This window comes from Schistocerca cancellata, chromosome 2 (genome assembly GCF_023864275.1).
Source record: "Schistocerca cancellata isolate TAMUIC-IGC-003103 chromosome 2, iqSchCanc2.1, whole genome shotgun sequence".
NCBI classification, from domain to species: domain Eukaryota; kingdom Metazoa; phylum Arthropoda; class Insecta; order Orthoptera; family Acrididae; genus Schistocerca; species Schistocerca cancellata.
The window spans coordinates 1,053,382,093-1,053,407,361 of NC_064627.1; the positions used below are offsets into that span (position 1 = coordinate 1,053,382,093).

At 51.4% G+C, this 25,269-nt stretch overlaps 52 non-coding genes across 52 annotated transcripts; 10 read left to right on the forward strand and 42 right to left on the reverse strand.

The window, feature by feature from the left end:
* Positions 1-372: 372 nt before the first annotated feature.
* Trnat-cgu (transfer RNA threonine (anticodon CGU)) lies at positions 373-445 on the reverse strand. Its single transcript has one exon. It is a non-coding gene; the product is annotated as a tRNA-Thr (tRNA).
* Positions 446-738: 293 nt separating this feature from the next.
* Positions 739-809, reverse strand: Trnag-gcc (transfer RNA glycine (anticodon GCC)). Its single transcript has one exon. It is a non-coding gene; the product is annotated as a tRNA-Gly (tRNA).
* Positions 810-1,132: 323 nt separating this feature from the next.
* Trnag-ucc (transfer RNA glycine (anticodon UCC)) lies at positions 1,133-1,204 on the forward strand. Its single transcript has one exon. It is a non-coding gene; the product is annotated as a tRNA-Gly (tRNA).
* Positions 1,205-1,948: 744 nt separating this feature from the next.
* On the reverse strand, positions 1,949-2,022 carry Trnai-aau (transfer RNA isoleucine (anticodon AAU)). Its single transcript has one exon. It is a non-coding gene; the product is annotated as a tRNA-Ile (tRNA).
* A 257-nt stretch (positions 2,023-2,279) lies between these two features.
* Positions 2,280-2,351, reverse strand: Trnae-uuc (transfer RNA glutamic acid (anticodon UUC)). The gene has a single exon. It is a non-coding gene; the product is annotated as a tRNA-Glu (tRNA).
* Positions 2,352-2,788: 437 nt separating this feature from the next.
* Trnat-cgu (transfer RNA threonine (anticodon CGU)) lies at positions 2,789-2,861 on the reverse strand. The gene has a single exon. It is a non-coding gene; the product is annotated as a tRNA-Thr (tRNA).
* Positions 2,862-3,154: 293 nt separating this feature from the next.
* Trnag-gcc (transfer RNA glycine (anticodon GCC)) lies at positions 3,155-3,225 on the reverse strand. Its single transcript has one exon. It is a non-coding gene; the product is annotated as a tRNA-Gly (tRNA).
* Positions 3,226-3,548: 323 nt separating this feature from the next.
* Trnag-ucc (transfer RNA glycine (anticodon UCC)) lies at positions 3,549-3,620 on the forward strand. Its single transcript has one exon. It is a non-coding gene; the product is annotated as a tRNA-Gly (tRNA).
* A 744-nt stretch (positions 3,621-4,364) lies between these two features.
* Positions 4,365-4,438, reverse strand: Trnai-aau (transfer RNA isoleucine (anticodon AAU)). The gene has a single exon. It is a non-coding gene; the product is annotated as a tRNA-Ile (tRNA).
* A 257-nt stretch (positions 4,439-4,695) lies between these two features.
* On the reverse strand, positions 4,696-4,767 carry Trnae-uuc (transfer RNA glutamic acid (anticodon UUC)). Its single transcript has one exon. It is a non-coding gene; the product is annotated as a tRNA-Glu (tRNA).
* Positions 4,768-5,204: 437 nt separating this feature from the next.
* Positions 5,205-5,277, reverse strand: Trnat-cgu (transfer RNA threonine (anticodon CGU)). Its single transcript has one exon. It is a non-coding gene; the product is annotated as a tRNA-Thr (tRNA).
* A 293-nt stretch (positions 5,278-5,570) lies between these two features.
* Positions 5,571-5,641, reverse strand: Trnag-gcc (transfer RNA glycine (anticodon GCC)). The gene has a single exon. It is a non-coding gene; the product is annotated as a tRNA-Gly (tRNA).
* Positions 5,642-5,964: 323 nt separating this feature from the next.
* Positions 5,965-6,036, forward strand: Trnag-ucc (transfer RNA glycine (anticodon UCC)). Its single transcript has one exon. It is a non-coding gene; the product is annotated as a tRNA-Gly (tRNA).
* Positions 6,037-6,780: 744 nt separating this feature from the next.
* Positions 6,781-6,854, reverse strand: Trnai-aau (transfer RNA isoleucine (anticodon AAU)). The gene has a single exon. It is a non-coding gene; the product is annotated as a tRNA-Ile (tRNA).
* A 257-nt stretch (positions 6,855-7,111) lies between these two features.
* On the reverse strand, positions 7,112-7,183 carry Trnae-uuc (transfer RNA glutamic acid (anticodon UUC)). Its single transcript has one exon. It is a non-coding gene; the product is annotated as a tRNA-Glu (tRNA).
* Positions 7,184-7,620: 437 nt separating this feature from the next.
* On the reverse strand, positions 7,621-7,693 carry Trnat-cgu (transfer RNA threonine (anticodon CGU)). The gene has a single exon. It is a non-coding gene; the product is annotated as a tRNA-Thr (tRNA).
* Positions 7,694-7,986: 293 nt separating this feature from the next.
* Trnag-gcc (transfer RNA glycine (anticodon GCC)) lies at positions 7,987-8,057 on the reverse strand. Its single transcript has one exon. It is a non-coding gene; the product is annotated as a tRNA-Gly (tRNA).
* A 323-nt stretch (positions 8,058-8,380) lies between these two features.
* On the forward strand, positions 8,381-8,452 carry Trnag-ucc (transfer RNA glycine (anticodon UCC)). Its single transcript has one exon. It is a non-coding gene; the product is annotated as a tRNA-Gly (tRNA).
* A 744-nt stretch (positions 8,453-9,196) lies between these two features.
* Positions 9,197-9,270, reverse strand: Trnai-aau (transfer RNA isoleucine (anticodon AAU)). Its single transcript has one exon. It is a non-coding gene; the product is annotated as a tRNA-Ile (tRNA).
* A 257-nt stretch (positions 9,271-9,527) lies between these two features.
* Positions 9,528-9,599, reverse strand: Trnae-uuc (transfer RNA glutamic acid (anticodon UUC)). The gene has a single exon. It is a non-coding gene; the product is annotated as a tRNA-Glu (tRNA).
* A 437-nt stretch (positions 9,600-10,036) lies between these two features.
* Positions 10,037-10,109, reverse strand: Trnat-cgu (transfer RNA threonine (anticodon CGU)). Its single transcript has one exon. It is a non-coding gene; the product is annotated as a tRNA-Thr (tRNA).
* Positions 10,110-10,402: 293 nt separating this feature from the next.
* On the reverse strand, positions 10,403-10,473 carry Trnag-gcc (transfer RNA glycine (anticodon GCC)). The gene has a single exon. It is a non-coding gene; the product is annotated as a tRNA-Gly (tRNA).
* Positions 10,474-10,796: 323 nt separating this feature from the next.
* Positions 10,797-10,868, forward strand: Trnag-ucc (transfer RNA glycine (anticodon UCC)). Its single transcript has one exon. It is a non-coding gene; the product is annotated as a tRNA-Gly (tRNA).
* Positions 10,869-11,612: 744 nt separating this feature from the next.
* Trnai-aau (transfer RNA isoleucine (anticodon AAU)) lies at positions 11,613-11,686 on the reverse strand. The gene has a single exon. It is a non-coding gene; the product is annotated as a tRNA-Ile (tRNA).
* A 257-nt stretch (positions 11,687-11,943) lies between these two features.
* Positions 11,944-12,015, reverse strand: Trnae-uuc (transfer RNA glutamic acid (anticodon UUC)). The gene has a single exon. It is a non-coding gene; the product is annotated as a tRNA-Glu (tRNA).
* Positions 12,016-12,452: 437 nt separating this feature from the next.
* Positions 12,453-12,525, reverse strand: Trnat-cgu (transfer RNA threonine (anticodon CGU)). Its single transcript has one exon. It is a non-coding gene; the product is annotated as a tRNA-Thr (tRNA).
* Positions 12,526-12,818: 293 nt separating this feature from the next.
* Positions 12,819-12,889, reverse strand: Trnag-gcc (transfer RNA glycine (anticodon GCC)). The gene has a single exon. It is a non-coding gene; the product is annotated as a tRNA-Gly (tRNA).
* A 323-nt stretch (positions 12,890-13,212) lies between these two features.
* Trnag-ucc (transfer RNA glycine (anticodon UCC)) lies at positions 13,213-13,284 on the forward strand. The gene has a single exon. It is a non-coding gene; the product is annotated as a tRNA-Gly (tRNA).
* Positions 13,285-14,028: 744 nt separating this feature from the next.
* Trnai-aau (transfer RNA isoleucine (anticodon AAU)) lies at positions 14,029-14,102 on the reverse strand. Its single transcript has one exon. It is a non-coding gene; the product is annotated as a tRNA-Ile (tRNA).
* A 257-nt stretch (positions 14,103-14,359) lies between these two features.
* On the reverse strand, positions 14,360-14,431 carry Trnae-uuc (transfer RNA glutamic acid (anticodon UUC)). The gene has a single exon. It is a non-coding gene; the product is annotated as a tRNA-Glu (tRNA).
* A 437-nt stretch (positions 14,432-14,868) lies between these two features.
* Positions 14,869-14,941, reverse strand: Trnat-cgu (transfer RNA threonine (anticodon CGU)). The gene has a single exon. It is a non-coding gene; the product is annotated as a tRNA-Thr (tRNA).
* A 293-nt stretch (positions 14,942-15,234) lies between these two features.
* Positions 15,235-15,305, reverse strand: Trnag-gcc (transfer RNA glycine (anticodon GCC)). The gene has a single exon. It is a non-coding gene; the product is annotated as a tRNA-Gly (tRNA).
* A 323-nt stretch (positions 15,306-15,628) lies between these two features.
* On the forward strand, positions 15,629-15,700 carry Trnag-ucc (transfer RNA glycine (anticodon UCC)). Its single transcript has one exon. It is a non-coding gene; the product is annotated as a tRNA-Gly (tRNA).
* A 744-nt stretch (positions 15,701-16,444) lies between these two features.
* Trnai-aau (transfer RNA isoleucine (anticodon AAU)) lies at positions 16,445-16,518 on the reverse strand. Its single transcript has one exon. It is a non-coding gene; the product is annotated as a tRNA-Ile (tRNA).
* A 254-nt stretch (positions 16,519-16,772) lies between these two features.
* On the reverse strand, positions 16,773-16,844 carry Trnae-uuc (transfer RNA glutamic acid (anticodon UUC)). The gene has a single exon. It is a non-coding gene; the product is annotated as a tRNA-Glu (tRNA).
* Positions 16,845-17,281: 437 nt separating this feature from the next.
* Trnat-cgu (transfer RNA threonine (anticodon CGU)) lies at positions 17,282-17,354 on the reverse strand. Its single transcript has one exon. It is a non-coding gene; the product is annotated as a tRNA-Thr (tRNA).
* Positions 17,355-17,647: 293 nt separating this feature from the next.
* On the reverse strand, positions 17,648-17,718 carry Trnag-gcc (transfer RNA glycine (anticodon GCC)). Its single transcript has one exon. It is a non-coding gene; the product is annotated as a tRNA-Gly (tRNA).
* Positions 17,719-18,041: 323 nt separating this feature from the next.
* Positions 18,042-18,113, forward strand: Trnag-ucc (transfer RNA glycine (anticodon UCC)). Its single transcript has one exon. It is a non-coding gene; the product is annotated as a tRNA-Gly (tRNA).
* A 744-nt stretch (positions 18,114-18,857) lies between these two features.
* Trnai-aau (transfer RNA isoleucine (anticodon AAU)) lies at positions 18,858-18,931 on the reverse strand. Its single transcript has one exon. It is a non-coding gene; the product is annotated as a tRNA-Ile (tRNA).
* A 257-nt stretch (positions 18,932-19,188) lies between these two features.
* Trnae-uuc (transfer RNA glutamic acid (anticodon UUC)) lies at positions 19,189-19,260 on the reverse strand. The gene has a single exon. It is a non-coding gene; the product is annotated as a tRNA-Glu (tRNA).
* Positions 19,261-19,697: 437 nt separating this feature from the next.
* Positions 19,698-19,770, reverse strand: Trnat-cgu (transfer RNA threonine (anticodon CGU)). Its single transcript has one exon. It is a non-coding gene; the product is annotated as a tRNA-Thr (tRNA).
* A 293-nt stretch (positions 19,771-20,063) lies between these two features.
* Positions 20,064-20,134, reverse strand: Trnag-gcc (transfer RNA glycine (anticodon GCC)). The gene has a single exon. It is a non-coding gene; the product is annotated as a tRNA-Gly (tRNA).
* Positions 20,135-20,457: 323 nt separating this feature from the next.
* Positions 20,458-20,529, forward strand: Trnag-ucc (transfer RNA glycine (anticodon UCC)). The gene has a single exon. It is a non-coding gene; the product is annotated as a tRNA-Gly (tRNA).
* A 743-nt stretch (positions 20,530-21,272) lies between these two features.
* On the reverse strand, positions 21,273-21,346 carry Trnai-aau (transfer RNA isoleucine (anticodon AAU)). The gene has a single exon. It is a non-coding gene; the product is annotated as a tRNA-Ile (tRNA).
* A 257-nt stretch (positions 21,347-21,603) lies between these two features.
* On the reverse strand, positions 21,604-21,675 carry Trnae-uuc (transfer RNA glutamic acid (anticodon UUC)). Its single transcript has one exon. It is a non-coding gene; the product is annotated as a tRNA-Glu (tRNA).
* A 437-nt stretch (positions 21,676-22,112) lies between these two features.
* On the reverse strand, positions 22,113-22,185 carry Trnat-cgu (transfer RNA threonine (anticodon CGU)). The gene has a single exon. It is a non-coding gene; the product is annotated as a tRNA-Thr (tRNA).
* Positions 22,186-22,478: 293 nt separating this feature from the next.
* Trnag-gcc (transfer RNA glycine (anticodon GCC)) lies at positions 22,479-22,549 on the reverse strand. Its single transcript has one exon. It is a non-coding gene; the product is annotated as a tRNA-Gly (tRNA).
* Positions 22,550-22,872: 323 nt separating this feature from the next.
* Positions 22,873-22,944, forward strand: Trnag-ucc (transfer RNA glycine (anticodon UCC)). The gene has a single exon. It is a non-coding gene; the product is annotated as a tRNA-Gly (tRNA).
* A 744-nt stretch (positions 22,945-23,688) lies between these two features.
* On the reverse strand, positions 23,689-23,762 carry Trnai-aau (transfer RNA isoleucine (anticodon AAU)). The gene has a single exon. It is a non-coding gene; the product is annotated as a tRNA-Ile (tRNA).
* Positions 23,763-24,019: 257 nt separating this feature from the next.
* Positions 24,020-24,091, reverse strand: Trnae-uuc (transfer RNA glutamic acid (anticodon UUC)). Its single transcript has one exon. It is a non-coding gene; the product is annotated as a tRNA-Glu (tRNA).
* Positions 24,092-24,528: 437 nt separating this feature from the next.
* Positions 24,529-24,601, reverse strand: Trnat-cgu (transfer RNA threonine (anticodon CGU)). The gene has a single exon. It is a non-coding gene; the product is annotated as a tRNA-Thr (tRNA).
* A 293-nt stretch (positions 24,602-24,894) lies between these two features.
* Trnag-gcc (transfer RNA glycine (anticodon GCC)) lies at positions 24,895-24,965 on the reverse strand. Its single transcript has one exon. It is a non-coding gene; the product is annotated as a tRNA-Gly (tRNA).
* Positions 24,966-25,269: the final 304 nt, after the last annotated feature.

Here is a 25,269-nt window from a genome sequence, read left to right on the forward strand (position 1 = left end):
GCGAGCATCTTCTCGCGCATGGCAAAAGTCTCAGTCCATTTCTTTTGGCCTCGTTGTTACAGGGGTAGGAGGAAAAGCAAAGCTGTAAGTAGTAATATTTATTTACTTATTTCGCAAGTAAAGACCTGCTGCCTGTCATTATATAGCAGGTCATACATTGTGTGACTTTACATGTTATATCATACGAAATTCAGTTTTATTACTAGTACTTTTTTTCTTGAAAATTTTACAAAAGAACTGCAACTAGTAATAACAGGAAGTAAACATTTTCACGCTGAGTCGTTGAAGCCTTGTGGATAACAAACTACTAAGTGTTTCGCTCCTTCGCAACCCCAGAGCCGTCGACTTAGCTGTGAACGACAGTAAATTAAATGCCCCGGGTGAGGATCGAACTCACGACCTTAAGATTACGAGACTTACGCGCTGCCTACTGCGCTACCGAGGCTGGCGAACGCCACACCTTCTGGAATCTTGCTAAGTACCGAATACCAGTGGTACAGAGTCTGCACTCCCTGGCTCATTTTTTCTGTTGCTACACGTGCATTCCCGGCGCGGCAGGCAACTTGCGATGTTAGGCCAACGCCAGTATGTACAATAGCACGCAAGAGTCCAAACGAGCAGTCGTGCGCGCTGCATGATTGCTTCTTTCCACACGGAATCCCGCGGTTCATTCTCATGGCTCACGCAGTTCGAGTGCGAAAGACACGCAGCACCACTATCGGAGAAAAAACAAAACGATGCATCGGCCGGGAATCGAACATGGGCCGCCCGCGTGGCAGGCGAGCATTCTACCACTGAACCACCGATGCTCAGCTAGTTCACAGCTTCCTGGTGCTTTCCGCGGCAGACGTCTGAGGGGAAAGTGGGACTGCCGTCCAGCGCCGTCGCATCCTCTCGAGAGAATGCTACAGACGCTGAATCCTGCACTGCACTGCTTAAAAATGATCGTCTAAGTACTCTTGCGGCGCACGCACGCGACGACTCTTGCCAAAGGCCGCGAAACGTGCCTAGAGACGCTGCCTGGATGAGCTCGCCTACCCCGTAACGCGCCTACAGCTACGACCACCTTCAGGCGCCGCCGACAGGCGGGAAGCAGACACAGCGCGGCTCGCGAGGCGCGCGACGGAACTGTGCGGTGGTGGTGTAATGGTCAGCATAGTTGCTTTCCAAGCAGTTGATCCGGGTTCGATTCCCGGCCACCGCTGCAGGCTTTTACTTTTGCGTATGAGTACTTTTGCCACGCGTCCTTAAATTAATGTTTCTTTGCCCATCTTACTCGCTGCACGCCACCCTCTAGCGTGTGCGTCGATTCCCCTTGAGTCTCGACTTGTCTCGACTTTGCTCAGCTGACGCGAGAGCTGACGCTCTCCAATCGGCCTATATCAAAAGGACAAGCACGCGAAACGACTGAGAGAGGTATGGCGAGGCGGGCACAACATTACTTATGCCTCGAGTAAATACCTGCTGCCTGTTATCATGTATTGTCTGATTTTACATGTTCTGTCAGACAAATTCAGTTTTATTACTAGTAGATTTCTTTTTTTTTTTCTTTGTTGAAAATTTTACAACACGCTCCTTCATTTCACTGTGGCCGCACGGCGCGACTTGGCATACCGAGAGGCAAAACGTGGCGCCAGTGCCCTTGACCGAATAGCGCTGCAGCTCCGAAACCGAAGAGGAAAGAGAAATACGAATTGAAACTGTCGACAGTGCCCTATGTTCGCAGGCGGTCACCCGCCCAAGCACTGACAACGCCCGACGTCGCGCAGTTGTGGTGATCGGACGAGAAACTGTGTGTTCAGCGTGCTGTGACCAGTGAAATGTTTTAGCGCGTCCCGACAAGTCGCGTTCGGGTCCCCTATCAGCTCCCACACAATGTGACGATTTCTTTGTCACCATACTTCCACGGGGAAATCGGCGTTGCCTTTTTGAAACAGTAAAATCGTAGTGGCCCGTGGGGGGATCGAACCCACGACCTTCGCGCTATTAGCACGACGCTCTAACCAACTGAGCTAACGGGCCTCGGTACAGACAGTCTCCCATTGCTTTGCGGGAATTGCTCTGCGTATTGCCATGTAACATTTCTATGGCAGCAATCCAACAGTGGACCAGCGTCTCTTCTCCCTCTATGCCGCTGCTCGTAGTAATTTCGTTGCGTGCCCGTTTCTCTCGACTGTTGTCAGCTGACGTTTACGAACCAGTAGCTATAATGCGAGGAGGACGTGAAACAGCATTTCGCACGGTCAAAACTTGTCGTGATTTGTTCCGAAAAAATTCCATTCCGGTACCGGGAATCGAACCCGGGCCTCCTGGGTGAAAGCCAGGTATCCTAGCCACTAGACCACACCGGACGTGCACATCGTTCTCCGGGTTTACACCCCCTCCACTCGCTTTCCGTGTCGCACTTTCCCTGTTTGCGAGCATCTTCTCGCGCATGGCAAAAGTCTCAGTCCATTTCTTTTGGCCTCGTTGTTACAGGGGTAGGAGGAAAAGCAAAGCTGTAAGTAGTAATATTTATTTACTTATTTCGCAAGTAAAGACCTGCTGCCTGTCATTATATAGCAGGTCATACATTGTGTGACTTTACATGTTATATCATACGAAATTCAGTTTTATTACTAGTACTTTTTTTCTTGAAAATTTTACAAAAGAACTGCAACTAGTAATAACAGGAAGTAAACATTTTCACGCTGAGTCGTTGAAGCCTTGTGGATAACAAACTACTAAGTGTTTCGCTCCTTCGCAACCCCAGAGCCGTCGACTTAGCTGTGAACGACAGTAAATTAAATGCCCCGGGTGAGGATCGAACTCACGACCTTAAGATTACGAGACTTACGCGCTGCCTACTGCGCTACCGAGGCTGGCGAACGCCACACCTTCTGGAATCTTGCTAAGTACCGAATACCAGTGGTACAGAGTCTGCACTCCCTGGCTCATTTTTTCTGTTGCTACACGTGCATTCCCGGCGCGGCAGGCAACTTGCGATGTTAGGCCAACGCCAGTATGTACAATAGCACGCAAGAGTCCAAACGAGCAGTCGTGCGCGCTGCATGATTGCTTCTTTCCACACGGAATCCCGCGGTTCATTCTCATGGCTCACGCAGTTCGAGTGCGAAAGACACGCAGCACCACTATCGGAGAAAAAACAAAACGATGCATCGGCCGGGAATCGAACATGGGCCGCCCGCGTGGCAGGCGAGCATTCTACCACTGAACCACCGATGCTCAGCTAGTTCACAGCTTCCTGGTGCTTTCCGCGGCAGACGTCTGAGGGGAAAGTGGGACTGCCGTCCAGCGCCGTCGCATCCTCTCGAGAGAATGCTACAGACGCTGAATCCTGCACTGCACTGCTTAAAAATGATCGTCTAAGTACTCTTGCGGCGCACGCACGCGACGACTCTTGCCAAAGGCCGCGAAACGTGCCTAGAGACGCTGCCTGGATGAGCTCGCCTACCCCGTAACGCGCCTACAGCTACGACCACCTTCAGGCGCCGCCGACAGGCGGGAAGCAGACACAGCGCGGCTCGCGAGGCGCGCGACGGAACTGTGCGGTGGTGGTGTAATGGTCAGCATAGTTGCTTTCCAAGCAGTTGATCCGGGTTCGATTCCCGGCCACCGCTGCAGGCTTTTACTTTTGCGTATGAGTACTTTTGCCACGCGTCCTTAAATTAATGTTTCTTTGCCCATCTTACTCGCTGCACGCCACCCTCTAGCGTGTGCGTCGATTCCCCTTGAGTCTCGACTTGTCTCGACTTTGCTCAGCTGACGCGAGAGCTGACGCTCTCCAATCGGCCTATATCAAAAGGACAAGCACGCGAAACGACTGAGAGAGGTATGGCGAGGCGGGCACAACATTACTTATGCCTCGAGTAAATACCTGCTGCCTGTTATCATGTATTGTCTGATTTTACATGTTCTGTCAGACAAATTCAGTTTTATTACTAGTAGATTTCTTTTTTTTTTTCTTTGTTGAAAATTTTACAACACGCTCCTTCATTTCACTGTGGCCGCACGGCGCGACTTGGCATACCGAGAGGCAAAACGTGGCGCCAGTGCCCTTGACCGAATAGCGCTGCAGCTCCGAAACCGAAGAGGAAAGAGAAATACGAATTGAAACTGTCGACAGTGCCCTATGTTCGCAGGCGGTCACCCGCCCAAGCACTGACAACGCCCGACGTCGCGCAGTTGTGGTGATCGGACGAGAAACTGTGTGTTCAGCGTGCTGTGACCAGTGAAATGTTTTAGCGCGTCCCGACAAGTCGCGTTCGGGTCCCCTATCAGCTCCCACACAATGTGACGATTTCTTTGTCACCATACTTCCACGGGGAAATCGGCGTTGCCTTTTTGAAACAGTAAAATCGTAGTGGCCCGTGGGGGGATCGAACCCACGACCTTCGCGCTATTAGCACGACGCTCTAACCAACTGAGCTAACGGGCCTCGGTACAGACAGTCTCCCATTGCTTTGCGGGAATTGCTCTGCGTATTGCCATGTAACATTTCTATGGCAGCAATCCAACAGTGGACCAGCGTCTCTTCTCCCTCTATGCCGCTGCTCGTAGTAATTTCGTTGCGTGCCCGTTTCTCTCGACTGTTGTCAGCTGACGTTTACGAACCAGTAGCTATAATGCGAGGAGGACGTGAAACAGCATTTCGCACGGTCAAAACTTGTCGTGATTTGTTCCGAAAAAATTCCATTCCGGTACCGGGAATCGAACCCGGGCCTCCTGGGTGAAAGCCAGGTATCCTAGCCACTAGACCACACCGGACGTGCACATCGTTCTCCGGGTTTACACCCCCTCCACTCGCTTTCCGTGTCGCACTTTCCCTGTTTGCGAGCATCTTCTCGCGCATGGCAAAAGTCTCAGTCCATTTCTTTTGGCCTCGTTGTTACAGGGGTAGGAGGAAAAGCAAAGCTGTAAGTAGTAATATTTATTTACTTATTTCGCAAGTAAAGACCTGCTGCCTGTCATTATATAGCAGGTCATACATTGTGTGACTTTACATGTTATATCATACGAAATTCAGTTTTATTACTAGTACTTTTTTTCTTGAAAATTTTACAAAAGAACTGCAACTAGTAATAACAGGAAGTAAACATTTTCACGCTGAGTCGTTGAAGCCTTGTGGATAACAAACTACTAAGTGTTTCGCTCCTTCGCAACCCCAGAGCCGTCGACTTAGCTGTGAACGACAGTAAATTAAATGCCCCGGGTGAGGATCGAACTCACGACCTTAAGATTACGAGACTTACGCGCTGCCTACTGCGCTACCGAGGCTGGCGAACGCCACACCTTCTGGAATCTTGCTAAGTACCGAATACCAGTGGTACAGAGTCTGCACTCCCTGGCTCATTTTTTCTGTTGCTACACGTGCATTCCCGGCGCGGCAGGCAACTTGCGATGTTAGGCCAACGCCAGTATGTACAATAGCACGCAAGAGTCCAAACGAGCAGTCGTGCGCGCTGCATGATTGCTTCTTTCCACACGGAATCCCGCGGTTCATTCTCATGGCTCACGCAGTTCGAGTGCGAAAGACACGCAGCACCACTATCGGAGAAAAAACAAAACGATGCATCGGCCGGGAATCGAACATGGGCCGCCCGCGTGGCAGGCGAGCATTCTACCACTGAACCACCGATGCTCAGCTAGTTCACAGCTTCCTGGTGCTTTCCGCGGCAGACGTCTGAGGGGAAAGTGGGACTGCCGTCCAGCGCCGTCGCATCCTCTCGAGAGAATGCTACAGACGCTGAATCCTGCACTGCACTGCTTAAAAATGATCGTCTAAGTACTCTTGCGGCGCACGCACGCGACGACTCTTGCCAAAGGCCGCGAAACGTGCCTAGAGACGCTGCCTGGATGAGCTCGCCTACCCCGTAACGCGCCTACAGCTACGACCACCTTCAGGCGCCGCCGACAGGCGGGAAGCAGACACAGCGCGGCTCGCGAGGCGCGCGACGGAACTGTGCGGTGGTGGTGTAATGGTCAGCATAGTTGCTTTCCAAGCAGTTGATCCGGGTTCGATTCCCGGCCACCGCTGCAGGCTTTTACTTTTGCGTATGAGTACTTTTGCCACGCGTCCTTAAATTAATGTTTCTTTGCCCATCTTACTCGCTGCACGCCACCCTCTAGCGTGTGCGTCGATTCCCCTTGAGTCTCGACTTGTCTCGACTTTGCTCAGCTGACGCGAGAGCTGACGCTCTCCAATCGGCCTATATCAAAAGGACAAGCACGCGAAACGACTGAGAGAGGTATGGCGAGGCGGGCACAACATTACTTATGCCTCGAGTAAATACCTGCTGCCTGTTATCATGTATTGTCTGATTTTACATGTTCTGTCAGACAAATTCAGTTTTATTACTAGTAGATTTCTTTTTTTTTTTCTTTGTTGAAAATTTTACAACACGCTCCTTCATTTCACTGTGGCCGCACGGCGCGACTTGGCATACCGAGAGGCAAAACGTGGCGCCAGTGCCCTTGACCGAATAGCGCTGCAGCTCCGAAACCGAAGAGGAAAGAGAAATACGAATTGAAACTGTCGACAGTGCCCTATGTTCGCAGGCGGTCACCCGCCCAAGCACTGACAACGCCCGACGTCGCGCAGTTGTGGTGATCGGACGAGAAACTGTGTGTTCAGCGTGCTGTGACCAGTGAAATGTTTTAGCGCGTCCCGACAAGTCGCGTTCGGGTCCCCTATCAGCTCCCACACAATGTGACGATTTCTTTGTCACCATACTTCCACGGGGAAATCGGCGTTGCCTTTTTGAAACAGTAAAATCGTAGTGGCCCGTGGGGGGATCGAACCCACGACCTTCGCGCTATTAGCACGACGCTCTAACCAACTGAGCTAACGGGCCTCGGTACAGACAGTCTCCCATTGCTTTGCGGGAATTGCTCTGCGTATTGCCATGTAACATTTCTATGGCAGCAATCCAACAGTGGACCAGCGTCTCTTCTCCCTCTATGCCGCTGCTCGTAGTAATTTCGTTGCGTGCCCGTTTCTCTCGACTGTTGTCAGCTGACGTTTACGAACCAGTAGCTATAATGCGAGGAGGACGTGAAACAGCATTTCGCACGGTCAAAACTTGTCGTGATTTGTTCCGAAAAAATTCCATTCCGGTACCGGGAATCGAACCCGGGCCTCCTGGGTGAAAGCCAGGTATCCTAGCCACTAGACCACACCGGACGTGCACATCGTTCTCCGGGTTTACACCCCCTCCACTCGCTTTCCGTGTCGCACTTTCCCTGTTTGCGAGCATCTTCTCGCGCATGGCAAAAGTCTCAGTCCATTTCTTTTGGCCTCGTTGTTACAGGGGTAGGAGGAAAAGCAAAGCTGTAAGTAGTAATATTTATTTACTTATTTCGCAAGTAAAGACCTGCTGCCTGTCATTATATAGCAGGTCATACATTGTGTGACTTTACATGTTATATCATACGAAATTCAGTTTTATTACTAGTACTTTTTTTCTTGAAAATTTTACAAAAGAACTGCAACTAGTAATAACAGGAAGTAAACATTTTCACGCTGAGTCGTTGAAGCCTTGTGGATAACAAACTACTAAGTGTTTCGCTCCTTCGCAACCCCAGAGCCGTCGACTTAGCTGTGAACGACAGTAAATTAAATGCCCCGGGTGAGGATCGAACTCACGACCTTAAGATTACGAGACTTACGCGCTGCCTACTGCGCTACCGAGGCTGGCGAACGCCACACCTTCTGGAATCTTGCTAAGTACCGAATACCAGTGGTACAGAGTCTGCACTCCCTGGCTCATTTTTTCTGTTGCTACACGTGCATTCCCGGCGCGGCAGGCAACTTGCGATGTTAGGCCAACGCCAGTATGTACAATAGCACGCAAGAGTCCAAACGAGCAGTCGTGCGCGCTGCATGATTGCTTCTTTCCACACGGAATCCCGCGGTTCATTCTCATGGCTCACGCAGTTCGAGTGCGAAAGACACGCAGCACCACTATCGGAGAAAAAACAAAACGATGCATCGGCCGGGAATCGAACATGGGCCGCCCGCGTGGCAGGCGAGCATTCTACCACTGAACCACCGATGCTCAGCTAGTTCACAGCTTCCTGGTGCTTTCCGCGGCAGACGTCTGAGGGGAAAGTGGGACTGCCGTCCAGCGCCGTCGCATCCTCTCGAGAGAATGCTACAGACGCTGAATCCTGCACTGCACTGCTTAAAAATGATCGTCTAAGTACTCTTGCGGCGCACGCACGCGACGACTCTTGCCAAAGGCCGCGAAACGTGCCTAGAGACGCTGCCTGGATGAGCTCGCCTACCCCGTAACGCGCCTACAGCTACGACCACCTTCAGGCGCCGCCGACAGGCGGGAAGCAGACACAGCGCGGCTCGCGAGGCGCGCGACGGAACTGTGCGGTGGTGGTGTAATGGTCAGCATAGTTGCTTTCCAAGCAGTTGATCCGGGTTCGATTCCCGGCCACCGCTGCAGGCTTTTACTTTTGCGTATGAGTACTTTTGCCACGCGTCCTTAAATTAATGTTTCTTTGCCCATCTTACTCGCTGCACGCCACCCTCTAGCGTGTGCGTCGATTCCCCTTGAGTCTCGACTTGTCTCGACTTTGCTCAGCTGACGCGAGAGCTGACGCTCTCCAATCGGCCTATATCAAAAGGACAAGCACGCGAAACGACTGAGAGAGGTATGGCGAGGCGGGCACAACATTACTTATGCCTCGAGTAAATACCTGCTGCCTGTTATCATGTATTGTCTGATTTTACATGTTCTGTCAGACAAATTCAGTTTTATTACTAGTAGATTTCTTTTTTTTTTTCTTTGTTGAAAATTTTACAACACGCTCCTTCATTTCACTGTGGCCGCACGGCGCGACTTGGCATACCGAGAGGCAAAACGTGGCGCCAGTGCCCTTGACCGAATAGCGCTGCAGCTCCGAAACCGAAGAGGAAAGAGAAATACGAATTGAAACTGTCGACAGTGCCCTATGTTCGCAGGCGGTCACCCGCCCAAGCACTGACAACGCCCGACGTCGCGCAGTTGTGGTGATCGGACGAGAAACTGTGTGTTCAGCGTGCTGTGACCAGTGAAATGTTTTAGCGCGTCCCGACAAGTCGCGTTCGGGTCCCCTATCAGCTCCCACACAATGTGACGATTTCTTTGTCACCATACTTCCACGGGGAAATCGGCGTTGCCTTTTTGAAACAGTAAAATCGTAGTGGCCCGTGGGGGGATCGAACCCACGACCTTCGCGCTATTAGCACGACGCTCTAACCAACTGAGCTAACGGGCCTCGGTACAGACAGTCTCCCATTGCTTTGCGGGAATTGCTCTGCGTATTGCCATGTAACATTTCTATGGCAGCAATCCAACAGTGGACCAGCGTCTCTTCTCCCTCTATGCCGCTGCTCGTAGTAATTTCGTTGCGTGCCCGTTTCTCTCGACTGTTGTCAGCTGACGTTTACGAACCAGTAGCTATAATGCGAGGAGGACGTGAAACAGCATTTCGCACGGTCAAAACTTGTCGTGATTTGTTCCGAAAAAATTCCATTCCGGTACCGGGAATCGAACCCGGGCCTCCTGGGTGAAAGCCAGGTATCCTAGCCACTAGACCACACCGGACGTGCACATCGTTCTCCGGGTTTACACCCCCTCCACTCGCTTTCCGTGTCGCACTTTCCCTGTTTGCGAGCATCTTCTCGCGCATGGCAAAAGTCTCAGTCCATTTCTTTTGGCCTCGTTGTTACAGGGGTAGGAGGAAAAGCAAAGCTGTAAGTAGTAATATTTATTTACTTATTTCGCAAGTAAAGACCTGCTGCCTGTCATTATATAGCAGGTCATACATTGTGTGACTTTACATGTTATATCATACGAAATTCAGTTTTATTACTAGTACTTTTTTTCTTGAAAATTTTACAAAAGAACTGCAACTAGTAATAACAGGAAGTAAACATTTTCACGCTGAGTCGTTGAAGCCTTGTGGATAACAAACTACTAAGTGTTTCGCTCCTTCGCAACCCCAGAGCCGTCGACTTAGCTGTGAACGACAGTAAATTAAATGCCCCGGGTGAGGATCGAACTCACGACCTTAAGATTACGAGACTTACGCGCTGCCTACTGCGCTACCGAGGCTGGCGAACGCCACACCTTCTGGAATCTTGCTAAGTACCGAATACCAGTGGTACAGAGTCTGCACTCCCTGGCTCATTTTTTCTGTTGCTACACGTGCATTCCCGGCGCGGCAGGCAACTTGCGATGTTAGGCCAACGCCAGTATGTACAATAGCACGCAAGAGTCCAAACGAGCAGTCGTGCGCGCTGCATGATTGCTTCTTTCCACACGGAATCCCGCGGTTCATTCTCATGGCTCACGCAGTTCGAGTGCGAAAGACACGCAGCACCACTATCGGAGAAAAAACAAAACGATGCATCGGCCGGGAATCGAACATGGGCCGCCCGCGTGGCAGGCGAGCATTCTACCACTGAACCACCGATGCTCAGCTAGTTCACAGCTTCCTGGTGCTTTCCGCGGCAGACGTCTGAGGGGAAAGTGGGACTGCCGTCCAGCGCCGTCGCATCCTCTCGAGAGAATGCTACAGACGCTGAATCCTGCACTGCACTGCTTAAAAATGATCGTCTAAGTACTCTTGCGGCGCACGCACGCGACGACTCTTGCCAAAGGCCGCGAAACGTGCCTAGAGACGCTGCCTGGATGAGCTCGCCTACCCCGTAACGCGCCTACAGCTACGACCACCTTCAGGCGCCGCCGACAGGCGGGAAGCAGACACAGCGCGGCTCGCGAGGCGCGCGACGGAACTGTGCGGTGGTGGTGTAATGGTCAGCATAGTTGCTTTCCAAGCAGTTGATCCGGGTTCGATTCCCGGCCACCGCTGCAGGCTTTTACTTTTGCGTATGAGTACTTTTGCCACGCGTCCTTAAATTAATGTTTCTTTGCCCATCTTACTCGCTGCACGCCACCCTCTAGCGTGTGCGTCGATTCCCCTTGAGTCTCGACTTGTCTCGACTTTGCTCAGCTGACGCGAGAGCTGACGCTCTCCAATCGGCCTATATCAAAAGGACAAGCACGCGAAACGACTGAGAGAGGTATGGCGAGGCGGGCACAACATTACTTATGCCTCGAGTAAATACCTGCTGCCTGTTATCATGTATTGTCTGATTTTACATGTTCTGTCAGACAAATTCAGTTTTATTACTAGTAGATTTCTTTTTTTTTTTCTTTGTTGAAAATTTTACAACACGCTCCTTCATTTCACTGTGGCCGCACGGCGCGACTTGGCATACCGAGAGGCAAAACGTGGCGCCAGTGCCCTTGACCGAATAGCGCTGCAGCTCCGAAACCGAAGAGGAAAGAGAAATACGAATTGAAACTGTCGACAGTGCCCTATGTTCGCAGGCGGTCACCCGCCCAAGCACTGACAACGCCCGACGTCGCGCAGTTGTGGTGATCGGACGAGAAACTGTGTGTTCAGCGTGCTGTGACCAGTGAAATGTTTTAGCGCGTCCCGACAAGTCGCGTTCGGGTCCCCTATCAGCTCCCACACAATGTGACGATTTCTTTGTCACCATACTTCCACGGGGAAATCGGCGTTGCCTTTTTGAAACAGTAAAATCGTAGTGGCCCGTGGGGGGATCGAACCCACGACCTTCGCGCTATTAGCACGACGCTCTAACCAACTGAGCTAACGGGCCTCGGTACAGACAGTCTCCCATTGCTTTGCGGGAATTGCTCTGCGTATTGCCATGTAACATTTCTATGGCAGCAATCCAACAGTGGACCAGCGTCTCTTCTCCCTCTATGCCGCTGCTCGTAGTAATTTCGTTGCGTGCCCGTTTCTCTCGACTGTTGTCAGCTGACGTTTACGAACCAGTAGCTATAATGCGAGGAGGACGTGAAACAGCATTTCGCACGGTCAAAACTTGTCGTGATTTGTTCCGAAAAAATTCCATTCCGGTACCGGGAATCGAACCCGGGCCTCCTGGGTGAAAGCCAGGTATCCTAGCCACTAGACCACACCGGACGTGCACATCGTTCTCCGGGTTTACACCCCCTCCACTCGCTTTCCGTGTCGCACTTTCCCTGTTTGCGAGCATCTTCTCGCGCATGGCAAAAGTCTCAGTCCATTTCTTTTGGCCTCGTTGTTACAGGGGTAGGAGGAAAAGCAAAGCTGTAAGTAGTAATATTTATTTACTTATTTCGCAAGTAAAGACCTGCTGCCTGTCATTATATAGCAGGTCATACATTGTGTGACTTTACATGTTATATCATACGAAATTCAGTTTTATTACTAGTACTTTTTTTCTTGAAAATTTTACAAAAGAACTGCAACTAGTAATAACAGGAAGTAAACATTTTCACGCTGAGTCGTTGAAGCCTTGTGGATAACAAACTACTAAGTGTTTCGCTCCTTCGCAACCCCAGAGCCGTCGACTTAGCTGTGAACGACAGTAAATTAAATGCCCCGGGTGAGGATCGAACTCACGACCTTAAGATTACGAGACTTACGCGCTGCCTACTGCGCTACCGAGGCTGGCGAACGCCACACCTTCTGGAATCTTGCTAAGTACCGAATACCAGTGGTACAGAGTCTGCACTCCCTGGCTCATTTTTTCTGTTGCTACACGTGCATTCCCGGCGCGGCAGGCAACTTGCGATGTTAGGCCAACGCCAGTATGTACAATAGCACGCAAGAGTCCAAACGAGCAGTCGTGCGCGCTGCATGATTGCTTCTTTCCACACGGAATCCCGCGGTTCATTCTCATGGCTCACGCAGTTCGAGTGCGAAAGACACGCAGCACCACTATCGGAGAAAAAACAAAACGATGCATCGGCCGGGAATCGAACATGGGCCGCCCGCGTGGCAGGCGAGCATTCTACCACTGAACCACCGATGCTCAGCTAGTTCACAGCTTCCTGGTGCTTTCCGCGGCAGACGTCTGAGGGGAAAGTGGGACTGCCGTCCAGCGCCGTCGCATCCTCTCGAGAGAATGCTACAGACGCTGAATCCTGCACTGCACTGCTTAAAAATGATCGTCTAAGTACTCTTGCGGCGCACGCACGCGACGACTCTTGCCAAAGGCCGCGAAACGTGCCTAGAGACGCTGCCTGGATGAGCTCGCCTACCCCGTAACGCGCCTACAGCTACGACCACCTTCAGGCGCCGCCGACAGGCGGGAAGCAGACACAGCGCGGCTCGCGAGGCGCGCGACGGAACTGTGCGGTGGTGGTGTAATGGTCAGCATAGTTGCTTTCCAAGCAGTTGATCCGGGTTCGATTCCCGGCCACCGCTGCAGGCTTTTACTTTTGCGTATGAGTACTTTTGCCACGCGTCCTTAAATTAATGTTTCTTTGCCCATCTTACTCGCTGCACGCCACCCTCTAGCGTGTGCGTCGATTCCCCTTGAGTCTCGACTTGTCTCGACTTTGCTCAGCTGACGCGAGAGCTGACGCTCTCCAATCGGCCTATATCAAAAGGACAAGCACGCGAAACGACTGAGAGAGGTATGGCGAGGCGGGCACAACATTACTTATGCCTCGAGTAAATACCTGCTGCCTGTTATCATGTATTGTCTGATTTTACATGTTCTGTCAGACAAATTCAGTTTTATTACTAGTAGATTTCTTTTTTTTTTTCTTTGTTGAAAATTTTACAACACGCTCCTTCATTTCACTGTGGCCGCACGGCGCGACTTGGCATACCGAGAGGCAAAACGTGGCGCCAGTGCCCTTGACCGAATAGCGCTGCAGCTCCGAAACCGAAGAGGAAAGAGAAATACGAATTGAAACTGTCGACAGTGCCCTATGTTCGCAGGCGGTCACCCGCCCAAGCACTGACAACGCCCGACGTCGCGCAGTTGTGGTGATCGGACGAGAAACTGTGTGTTCAGCGTGCTGTGACCAGTGAAATGTTTTAGCGCGTCCCGACAAGTCGCGTTCGGGTCCCCTATCAGCTCCCACACAATGTGACGATTTCTTTGTCACCATACTTCCACGGGGAAATCGGCGTTGCCTTTTTGAAACAGTAAAATCGTAGTGGCCCGTGGGGGGATCGAACCCACGACCTTCGCGCTATTAGCACGACGCTCTAACCAACTGAGCTAACGGGCCTCGGTACAGACAGTCTCCCATTGCTTTGCGGGAATTGCTCTGCGTATTGCCATGTAACATTTCTATGGCAGCAATCCAACAGTGGACCAGCGTCTCTTCTCCCTCTATGCCGCTGCTCGTAGTAATTTCGTTGCGTGCCCGTTTCTCTCGACTGTTGTCAGCTGACGTTTACGAACCAGTAGCTATAATGCGAGGAGGACGTGAAACAGCATTTCGCACGGTCAAAACTTGTCGTGATTTGTTCCGAAAAAATTCCATTCCGGTACCGGGAATCGAACCCGGGCCTCCTGGGTGAAAGCCAGGTATCCTAGCCACTAGACCACACCGGACGTGCACATCGTTCTCCGGGTTTACACCCCCTCCACTCGCTTTCCGTGTCGCACTTTCCCTGTTTGCGAGCATCTTCTCGCGCATGGCAAAAGTCTCAGTCCATTTCTTTTGGCCTCGTTGTTACAGGGGTAGGAGGAAAAGCAAAGCTGTAAGTAGTAATATTTATTTACTTATTTCGCAAGTAAAGACCTGCTGCCTGTCATTATATAGCAGGTCATACATTGTGTGACTTTACATGTTATATCATACGAAATTCAGTTTTATTACTAGTACTTTTTTTCTTGAAAATTTTACAAAAGAACTGCAACTAGTAATAACAGGAAGTAAACATTTTCACGCTGAGTCGTTGAAGCCTTGTGGATAACAAACTACTAAGTGTTTCGCTCCTTCGCAACCCCAGAGCCGTCGACTTAGCTGTGAACGACAGTAAATTAAATGCCCCGGGTGAGGATCGAACTCACGACCTTAAGATTACGAGACTTACGCGCTGCCTACTGCGCTACCGAGGCTGGCGAACGCCACACCTTCTGGAATCTTGCTAAGTACCGAATACCAGTGGTACAGAGTCTGCACTCCCTGGCTCATTTTTTCTGTTGCTACACGTGCATTCCCGGCGCGGCAGGCAACTTGCGATGTTAGGCCAACGCCAGTATGTACAATAGCACGCAAGAGTCCAAACGAGCAGTCGTGCGCGCTGCATGATTGCTTCTTTCCACACGGAATCCCGCGGTTCATTCTCATGGCTCACGCAGTTCGAGTGCGAAAGACACGCAGCACCACTATCGGAGAAAAAACAAAACGATGCATCGGCCGGGAATCGAACATGGGCCGCCCGCGTGGCAGGCGAGCATTCTACCACTGAACCACCGATGCTCAGCTAGTTCACAGCTTCCTGGTGCTTTCCGCGGCAGACGTCTGAGGGGAAAGTGGGACTGCCGTCCAGCGCCGTCGCATCCTCTCGAGAGAATGCTACAGACGCTGAATCCTGCACTGCACTGCTTAAAAATGATCGTCTAAGTACTCTTGCGGCGCACGCACGCGACGACTCTTGCCAAAGGCCGCGAAACGTGCCTAGAGACGCTGCCTGGATGAGCTCGCCTACCCCGTAACGCGCCTACAGCTACGACCACCTTCAGGCGCCGCCGACAGGCGGGAAGCAGACACAGCGCGGCTCGCGAGGCGCGCGACGGAACTGTGCGGTGGTGGTGTAATGGTCAGCATAGTTGCTTTCCAAGCAGTTGATCCGGGTTCGATTCCCGGCCACCGCTGCAGGCTTTTACTTTTGCGTATGAGTACTTTTGCCACGCGTCCTTAAATTAATGTTTCTTTGCCCATCTTACTCGCTGCACGCCACCCTCTAGCGTGTGCGTCGATTCCCCTTGAGTCTCGACTTGTCTCGACTTTGCTCAGCTGACGCGAGAGCTGACGCTCTCCAATCGGCCTATATCAAAAGGACAAGCACGCGAAACGACTGAGAGAGGTATGGCGAGGCGGGCACAACATTACTTATGCCTCGAGTAAATACCTGCTGCCTGTTATCATGTATTGTCTGATTTTACATGTTCTGTCAGACAAATTCAGTTTTATTACTAGTAGATTTCTTTTTTTTTTTCTTTGTTGAAAATTTTACAACACGCTCCTTCATTTCACTGTGGCCGCACGGCGCGACTTGGCATACCGAGAGGCAAAACGTGGCGCCAGTGCCCTTGACCGAATAGCGCTGCAGCTCCGAAACCGAAGAGGAAAGAGAAATACGAATTGAAACTGTCGACAGTGCCCTATGTTCGCAGGCGGTCACCCGCCCAAGCACTGACAACGCCCGACGTCGCGCAGTTGTGGTGATCGGACGAGAAACTGTGTGTTCAGCGTGCTGTGACCAGTGAAATGTTTTAGCGCGTCCCGACAAGTCGCGTTCGGGTCCCCTATCAGCTCCCACACAATGTGACGATTTCTTTGTCACCATACTTCCACGGGGAAATCGGCGTTGCCTTTTTGAAACAGTAAAATCGTAGTGGCCCGTGGGGGGATCGAACCCACGACCTTCGCGCTATTAGCACGACGCTCTAACCAACTGAGCTAACGGGCCTCGGTACAGACAGTCTCCCATTGCTTTGCGGGAATTGCTCTGCGTATTGCCATGTAACATTTCTATGGCAGCAATCCAACAGTGGACCAGCGTCTCTTCTCCCTCTATGCCGCTGCTCGTAGTAATTTCGTTGCGTGCCCGTTTCTCTCGACTGTTGTCAGCTGACGTTTACGAACCAGTAGCTATAATGCGAGGACGTGAAACAGCATTTCGCACGGTCAAAACTTGTCGTGATTTGTTCCGAAAAAATTCCATTCCGGTACCGGGAATCGAACCCGGGCCTCCTGGGTGAAAGCCAGGTATCCTAGCCACTAGACCACACCGGACGTGCACATCGTTCTCCGGGTTTACACCCCCTCCACTCGCTTTCCGTGTCGCACTTTCCCTGTTTGCGAGCATCTTCTCGCGCATGGCAAAAGTCTCAGTCCATTTCTTTTGGCCTCGTTGTTACAGGGGTAGGAGGAAAAGCAAAGCTGTAAGTAGTAATATTTATTTACTTATTTCGCAAGTAAAGACCTGCTGCCTGTCATTATATAGCAGGTCATACATTGTGTGACTTTACATGTTATATCATACGAAATTCAGTTTTATTACTAGTACTTTTTTTCTTGAAAATTTTACAAAAGAACTGCAACTAGTAATAACAGGAAGTAAACATTTTCACGCTGAGTCGTTGAAGCCTTGTGGATAACAAACTACTAAGTGTTTCGCTCCTTCGCAACCCCAGAGCCGTCGACTTAGCTGTGAACGACAGTAAATTAAATGCCCCGGGTGAGGATCGAACTCACGACCTTAAGATTACGAGACTTACGCGCTGCCTACTGCGCTACCGAGGCTGGCGAACGCCACACCTTCTGGAATCTTGCTAAGTACCGAATACCAGTGGTACAGAGTCTGCACTCCCTGGCTCATTTTTTCTGTTGCTACACGTGCATTCCCGGCGCGGCAGGCAACTTGCGATGTTAGGCCAACGCCAGTATGTACAATAGCACGCAAGAGTCCAAACGAGCAGTCGTGCGCGCTGCATGATTGCTTCTTTCCACACGGAATCCCGCGGTTCATTCTCATGGCTCACGCAGTTCGAGTGCGAAAGACACGCAGCACCACTATCGGAGAAAAAACAAAACGATGCATCGGCCGGGAATCGAACATGGGCCGCCCGCGTGGCAGGCGAGCATTCTACCACTGAACCACCGATGCTCAGCTAGTTCACAGCTTCCTGGTGCTTTCCGCGGCAGACGTCTGAGGGGAAAGTGGGACTGCCGTCCAGCGCCGTCGCATCCTCTCGAGAGAATGCTACAGACGCTGAATCCTGCACTGCACTGCTTAAAAATGATCGTCTAAGTACTCTTGCGGCGCACGCACGCGACGACTCTTGCCAAAGGCCGCGAAACGTGCCTAGAGACGCTGCCTGGATGAGCTCGCCTACCCCGTAACGCGCCTACAGCTACGACCACCTTCAGGCGCCGCCGACAGGCGGGAAGCAGACACAGCGCGGCTCGCGAGGCGCGCGACGGAACTGTGCGGTGGTGGTGTAATGGTCAGCATAGTTGCTTTCCAAGCAGTTGATCCGGGTTCGATTCCCGGCCACCGCTGCAGGCTTTTACTTTTGCGTATGAGTACTTTTGCCACGCGTCCTTAAATTAATGTTTCTTTGCCCATCTTACTCGCTGCACGCCACCCTCTAGCGTGTGCGTCGATTCCCCTTGAGTCTCGACTTGTCTCGACTTTGCTCAGCTGACGCGAGAGCTGACGCTCTCCAATCGGCCTATATCAAAAGGACAAGCACGCGAAACGACTGAGAGAGGTATGGCGAGGCGGGCACAACATTACTTATGCCTCGAGTAAATACCTGCTGCCTGTTATCATGTATTGTCTGATTTTACATGTTCTGTCAGACAAATTCAGTTTTATTACTAGTAGATTTCTTTTTTTTTTTCTTTGTTGAAAATTTTACAACACGCTCCTTCATTTCACTGTGGCCGCACGGCGCGACTTGGCATACCGAGAGGCAAAACGTGGCGCCAGTGCCCTTGACCGAATAGCGCTGCAGCTCCGAAACCGAAGAGGAAAGAGAAATACGAATTGAAACTGTCGACAGTGCCCTATGTTCGCAGGCGGTCACCCGCCCAAGCACTGACAACGCCCGACGTCGCGCAGTTGTGGTGATCGGACGAGAAACTGTGTGTTCAGCGTGCTGTGACCAGTGAAATGTTTTAGCGCGTCCCGACAAGTCGCGTTCGGGTCCCCTATCAGCTCCCACACAATGTGACGATTTCTTTGTCACCATACTTCCACGGGGAAATCGGCGTTGCCTTTTTGAAACAGTAAAATCGTAGTGGCCCGTGGGGGGATCGAACCCACGACCTTCGCGCTATTAGCACGACGCTCTAACCAACTGAGCTAACGGGCCTCGGTACAGACAGTCTCCCATTGCTTTGCGGGAATTGCTCTGCGTATTGCCATGTAACATTTCTATGGCAGCAATCCAACAGTGGACCAGCGTCTCTTCTCCCTCTATGCCGCTGCTCGTAGTAATTTCGTTGCGTGCCCGTTTCTCTCGACTGTTGTCAGCTGACGTTTACGAACCAGTAGCTATAATGCGAGGAGGACGTGAAACAGCATTTCGCACGGTCAAAACTTGTCGTGATTTGTTCCGAAAAAATTCCATTCCGGTACCGGGAATCGAACCCGGGCCTCCTGGGTGAAAGCCAGGTATCCTAGCCACTAGACCACACCGGACGTGCACATCGTTCTCCGGGTTTACACCCCCTCCACTCGCTTTCCGTGTCGCACTTTCCCTGTTTGCGAGCATCTTCTCGCGCATGGCAAAAGTCTCAGTCCATTTCTTTTGGCCTCGTTGTTACAGGGGTAGGAGGAAAAGCAAAGCTGTAAGTAGTAATATTTATTTACTTATTTCGCAAGTAAAGACCTGCTGCCTGTCATTATATAGCAGGTCATACATTGTGTGACTTTACATGTTATATCATACGAAATTCAGTTTTATTACTAGTACTTTTTTTCTTGAAAATTTTACAAAAGAACTGCAACTAGTAATAACAGGAAGTAAACATTTTCACGCTGAGTCGTTGAAGCCTTGTGGATAACAAACTACTAAGTGTTTCGCTCCTTCGCAACCCCAGAGCCGTCGACTTAGCTGTGAACGACAGTAAATTAAATGCCCCGGGTGAGGATCGAACTCACGACCTTAAGATTACGAGACTTACGCGCTGCCTACTGCGCTACCGAGGCTGGCGAACGCCACACCTTCTGGAATCTTGCTAAGTACCGAATACCAGTGGTACAGAGTCTGCACTCCCTGGCTCATTTTTTCTGTTGCTACACGTGCATTCCCGGCGCGGCAGGCAACTTGCGATGTTAGGCCAACGCCAGTATGTACAATAGCACGCAAGAGTCCAAACGAGCAGTCGTGCGCGCTGCATGATTGCTTCTTTCCACACGGAATCCCGCGGTTCATTCTCATGGCTCACGCAGTTCGAGTGCGAAAGACACGCAGCACCACTATCGGAGAAAAAACAAAACGATGCATCGGCCGGGAATCGAACATGGGCCGCCCGCGTGGCAGGCGAGCATTCTACCACTGAACCACCGATGCTCAGCTAGTTCACAGCTTCCTGGTGCTTTCCGCGGCAGACGTCTGAGGGGAAAGTGGGACTGCCGTCCAGCGCCGTCGCATCCTCTCGAGAGAATGCTACAGACGCTGAATCCTGCACTGCACTGCTTAAAAATGATCGTCTAAGTACTCTTGCGGCGCACGCACGCGACGACTCTTGCCAAAGGCCGCGAAACGTGCCTAGAGACGCTGCCTGGATGAGCTCGCCTACCCCGTAACGCGCCTACAGCTACGACCACCTTCAGGCGCCGCCGACAGGCGGGAAGCAGACACAGCGCGGCTCGCGAGGCGCGCGACGGAACTGTGCGGTGGTGGTGTAATGGTCAGCATAGTTGCTTTCCAAGCAGTTGATCCGGGTTCGATTCCCGGCCACCGCTGCAGGCTTTTACTTTTGCGTATGAGTACTTTTGCCACGCGTCCTTAAATTAATGTTTCTTTGCCCATCTTACTCGCTGCACGCCACCCTCTAGCGTGTGCGTCGATTCCCCTTGAGTCTCGACTTGTCTCGACTTTGCTCAGCTGACGCGAGAGCTGACGCTCTCCAATCGGCCTATATCAAAAGGACAAGCACGCGAAACGACTGAGAGAGGTATGGCGAGGCGGGCACAACATTACTTATGCCTCGAGTAAATACCTGCTGCCTGTTATCATGTATTGTCTGATTTTACATGTTCTGTCAGACAAATTCAGTTTTATTACTAGTAGATTTCTTTTTTTTTTCTTTGTTGAAAATTTTACAACACGCTCCTTCATTTCACTGTGGCCGCACGGCGCGACTTGGCATACCGAGAGGCAAAACGTGGCGCCAGTGCCCTTGACCGAATAGCGCTGCAGCTCCGAAACCGAAGAGGAAAGAGAAATACGAATTGAAACTGTCGACAGTGCCCTATGTTCGCAGGCGGTCACCCGCCCAAGCACTGACAACGCCCGACGTCGCGCAGTTGTGGTGATCGGACGAGAAACTGTGTGTTCAGCGTGCTGTGACCAGTGAAATGTTTTAGCGCGTCCCGACAAGTCGCGTTCGGGTCCCCTATCAGCTCCCACACAATGTGACGATTTCTTTGTCACCATACTTCCACGGGGAAATCGGCGTTGCCTTTTTGAAACAGTAAAATCGTAGTGGCCCGTGGGGGGATCGAACCCACGACCTTCGCGCTATTAGCACGACGCTCTAACCAACTGAGCTAACGGGCCTCGGTACAGACAGTCTCCCATTGCTTTGCGGGAATTGCTCTGCGTATTGCCATGTAACATTTCTATGGCAGCAATCCAACAGTGGACCAGCGTCTCTTCTCCCTCTATGCCGCTGCTCGTAGTAATTTCGTTGCGTGCCCGTTTCTCTCGACTGTTGTCAGCTGACGTTTACGAACCAGTAGCTATAATGCGAGGAGGACGTGAAACAGCATTTCGCACGGTCAAAACTTGTCGTGATTTGTTCCGAAAAAATTCCATTCCGGTACCGGGAATCGAACCCGGGCCTCCTGGGTGAAAGCCAGGTATCCTAGCCACTAGACCACACCGGACGTGCACATCGTTCTCCGGGTTTACACCCCCTCCACTCGCTTTCCGTGTCGCACTTTCCCTGTTTGCGAGCATCTTCTCGCGCATGGCAAAAGTCTCAGTCCATTTCTTTTGGCCTCGTTGTTACAGGGGTAGGAGGAAAAGCAAAGCTGTAAGTAGTAATATTTATTTACTTATTTCGCAAGTAAAGACCTGCTGCCTGTCATTATATAGCAGGTCATACATTGTGTGACTTTACATGTTATATCATACGAAATTCAGTTTTATTACTAGTACTTTTTTTCTTGAAAATTTTACAAAAGAACTGCAACTAGTAATAACAGGAAGTAAACATTTTCACGCTGAGTCGTTGAAGCCTTGTGGATAACAAACTACTAAGTGTTTCGCTCCTTCGCAACCCCAGAGCCGTCGACTTAGCTGTGAACGACAGTAAATTAAATGCCCCGGGTGAGGATCGAACTCACGACCTTAAGATTACGAGACTTACGCGCTGCCTACTGCGCTACCGAGGCTGGCGAACGCCACACCTTCTGGAATCTTGCTAAGTACCGAATACCAGTGGTACAGAGTCTGCACTCCCTGGCTCATTTTTTCTGTTGCTACACGTGCATTCCCGGCGCGGCAGGCAACTTGCGATGTTAGGCCAACGCCAGTATGTACAATAGCACGCAAGAGTCCAAACGAGCAGTCGTGCGCGCTGCATGATTGCTTCTTTCCACACGGAATCCCGCGGTTCATTCTCATGGCTCACGCAGTTCGAGTGCGAAAGACACGCAGCACCACTATCGGAGAAAAAACAAAACGATGCATCGGCCGGGAATCGAACATGGGCCGCCCGCGTGGCAGGCGAGCATTCTACCACTGAACCACCGATGCTCAGCTAGTTCACAGCTTCCTGGTGCTTTCCGCGGCAGACGTCTGAGGGGAAAGTGGGACTGCCGTCCAGCGCCGTCGCATCCTCTCGAGAGAATGCTACAGACGCTGAATCCTGCACTGCACTGCTTAAAAATGATCGTCTAAGTACTCTTGCGGCGCACGCACGCGACGACTCTTGCCAAAGGCCGCGAAACGTGCCTAGAGACGCTGCCTGGATGAGCTCGCCTACCCCGTAACGCGCCTACAGCTACGACCACCTTCAGGCGCCGCCGACAGGCGGGAAGCAGACACAGCGCGGCTCGCGAGGCGCGCGACGGAACTGTGCGGTGGTGGTGTAATGGTCAGCATAGTTGCTTTCCAAGCAGTTGATCCGGGTTCGATTCCCGGCCACCGCTGCAGGCTTTTACTTTTGCGTATGAGTACTTTTGCCACGCGTCCTTAAATTAATGTTTCTTTGCCCATCTTACTCGCTGCACGCCACCCTCTAGCGTGTGCGTCGATTCCCCTTGAGTCTCGACTTGTCTCGACTTTGCTCAGCTGACGCGAGAGCTGACGCTCTCCAATCGGCCTATATCAAAAGGACAAGCACGCGAAACGACTGAGAGAGGTATGGCGAGGCGGGCACAACATTACTTATGCCTCGAGTAAATACCTGCTGCCTGTTATCATGTATTGTCTGATTTTACATGTTCTGTCAGACAAATTCAGTTTTATTACTAGTAGATTTCTTTTTTTTTTTCTTTGTTGAAAATTTTACAACACGCTCCTTCATTTCACTGTGGCCGCACGGCGCGACTTGGCATACCGAGAGGCAAAACGTGGCGCCAGTGCCCTTGACCGAATAGCGCTGCAGCTCCGAAACCGAAGAGGAAAGAGAAATACGAATTGAAACTGTCGACAGTGCCCTATGTTCGCAGGCGGTCACCCGCCCAAGCACTGACAACGCCCGACGTCGCGCAGTTGTGGTGATCGGACGAGAAACTGTGTGTTCAGCGTGCTGTGACCAGTGAAATGTTTTAGCGCGTCCCGACAAGTCGCGTTCGGGTCCCCTATCAGCTCCCACACAATGTGACGATTTCTTTGTCACCATACTTCCACGGGGAAATCGGCGTTGCCTTTTTGAAACAGTAAAATCGTAGTGGCCCGTGGGGGGATCGAACCCACGACCTTCGCGCTATTAGCACGACGCTCTAACCAACTGAGCTAACGGGCCTCGGTACAGACAGTCTCCCATTGCTTTGCGGGAATTGCTCTGCGTATTGCCATGTAACATTTCTATGGCAGCAATCCAACAGTGGACCAGCGTCTCTTCTCCCTCTATGCCGCTGCTCGTAGTAATTTCGTTGCGTGCCCGTTTCTCTCGACTGTTGTCAGCTGACGTTTACGAACCAGTAGCTATAATGCGAGGAGGACGTGAAACAGCATTTCGCACGGTCAAAACTTGTCGTGATTTGTTCCGAAAAAATTCCATTCCGGTACCGGGAATCGAACCCGGGCCTCCTGGGTGAAAGCCAGGTATCCTAGCCACTAGACCACACCGGACGTGCACATCGTTCTCCGGGTTTACACCCCCTCCACTCGCTTTCCGTGTCGCACTTTCCCTGTTTGCGAGCATCTTCTCGCGCATGGCAAAAGTCTCAGTCCATTTCTTTTGGCCTCGTTGTTACAGGGGTAGGAGGAAAAGCAAAGCTGTAAGTAGTAATATTTATTTACTTATTTCGCAAGTAAAGACCTGCTGCCTGTCATTATATAGCAGGTCATACATTGTGTGACTTTACATGTTATATCATACGAAATTCAGTTTTATTACTAGTACTTTTTTTCTTGAAAATTTTACAAAAGAACTGCAACTAGTAATAACAGGAAGTAAACATTTTCACGCTGAGTCGTTGAAGCCTTGTGGATAACAAACTACTAAGTGTTTCGCTCCTTCGCAACCCCAGAGCCGTCGACTTAGCTGTGAACGACAGTAAATTAAATGCCCCGGGTGAGGATCGAACTCACGACCTTAAGATTACGAGACTTACGCGCTGCCTACTGCGCTACCGAGGCTGGCGAACGCCACACCTTCTGGAATCTTGCTAAGTACCGAATACCAGTGGTACAGAGTCTGCACTCCCTGGCTCATTTTTTCTGTTGCTACACGTGCATTCCCGGCGCGGCAGGCAACTTGCGATGTTAGGCCAACGCCAGTATGTACAATAGCACGCAAGAGTCCAAACGAGCAGTCGTGCGCGCTGCATGATTGCTTCTTTCCACACGGAATCCCGCGGTTCATTCTCATGGCTCACGCAGTTCGAGTGCGAAAGACACGCAGCACCACTATCGGAGAAAAAACAAAACGATGCATCGGCCGGGAATCGAACATGGGCCGCCCGCGTGGCAGGCGAGCATTCTACCACTGAACCACCGATGCTCAGCTAGTTCACAGCTTCCTGGTGCTTTCCGCGGCAGACGTCTGAGGGGAAAGTGGGACTGCCGTCCAGCGCCGTCGCATCCTCTCGAGAGAATGCTACAGACGCTGAATCCTGCACTGCACTGCTTAAAAATGATCGTCTAAGTACTCTTGCGGCGCACGCACGCGACGACTCTTGCCAAAGGCCGCGAAACGTGCCTAGAGACGCTGCCTGGATGAGCTCGCCTACCCCGTAACGCGCCTACAGCTACGACCACCTTCAGGCGCCGCCGACAGGCGGGAAGCAGACACAGCGCGGCTCGCG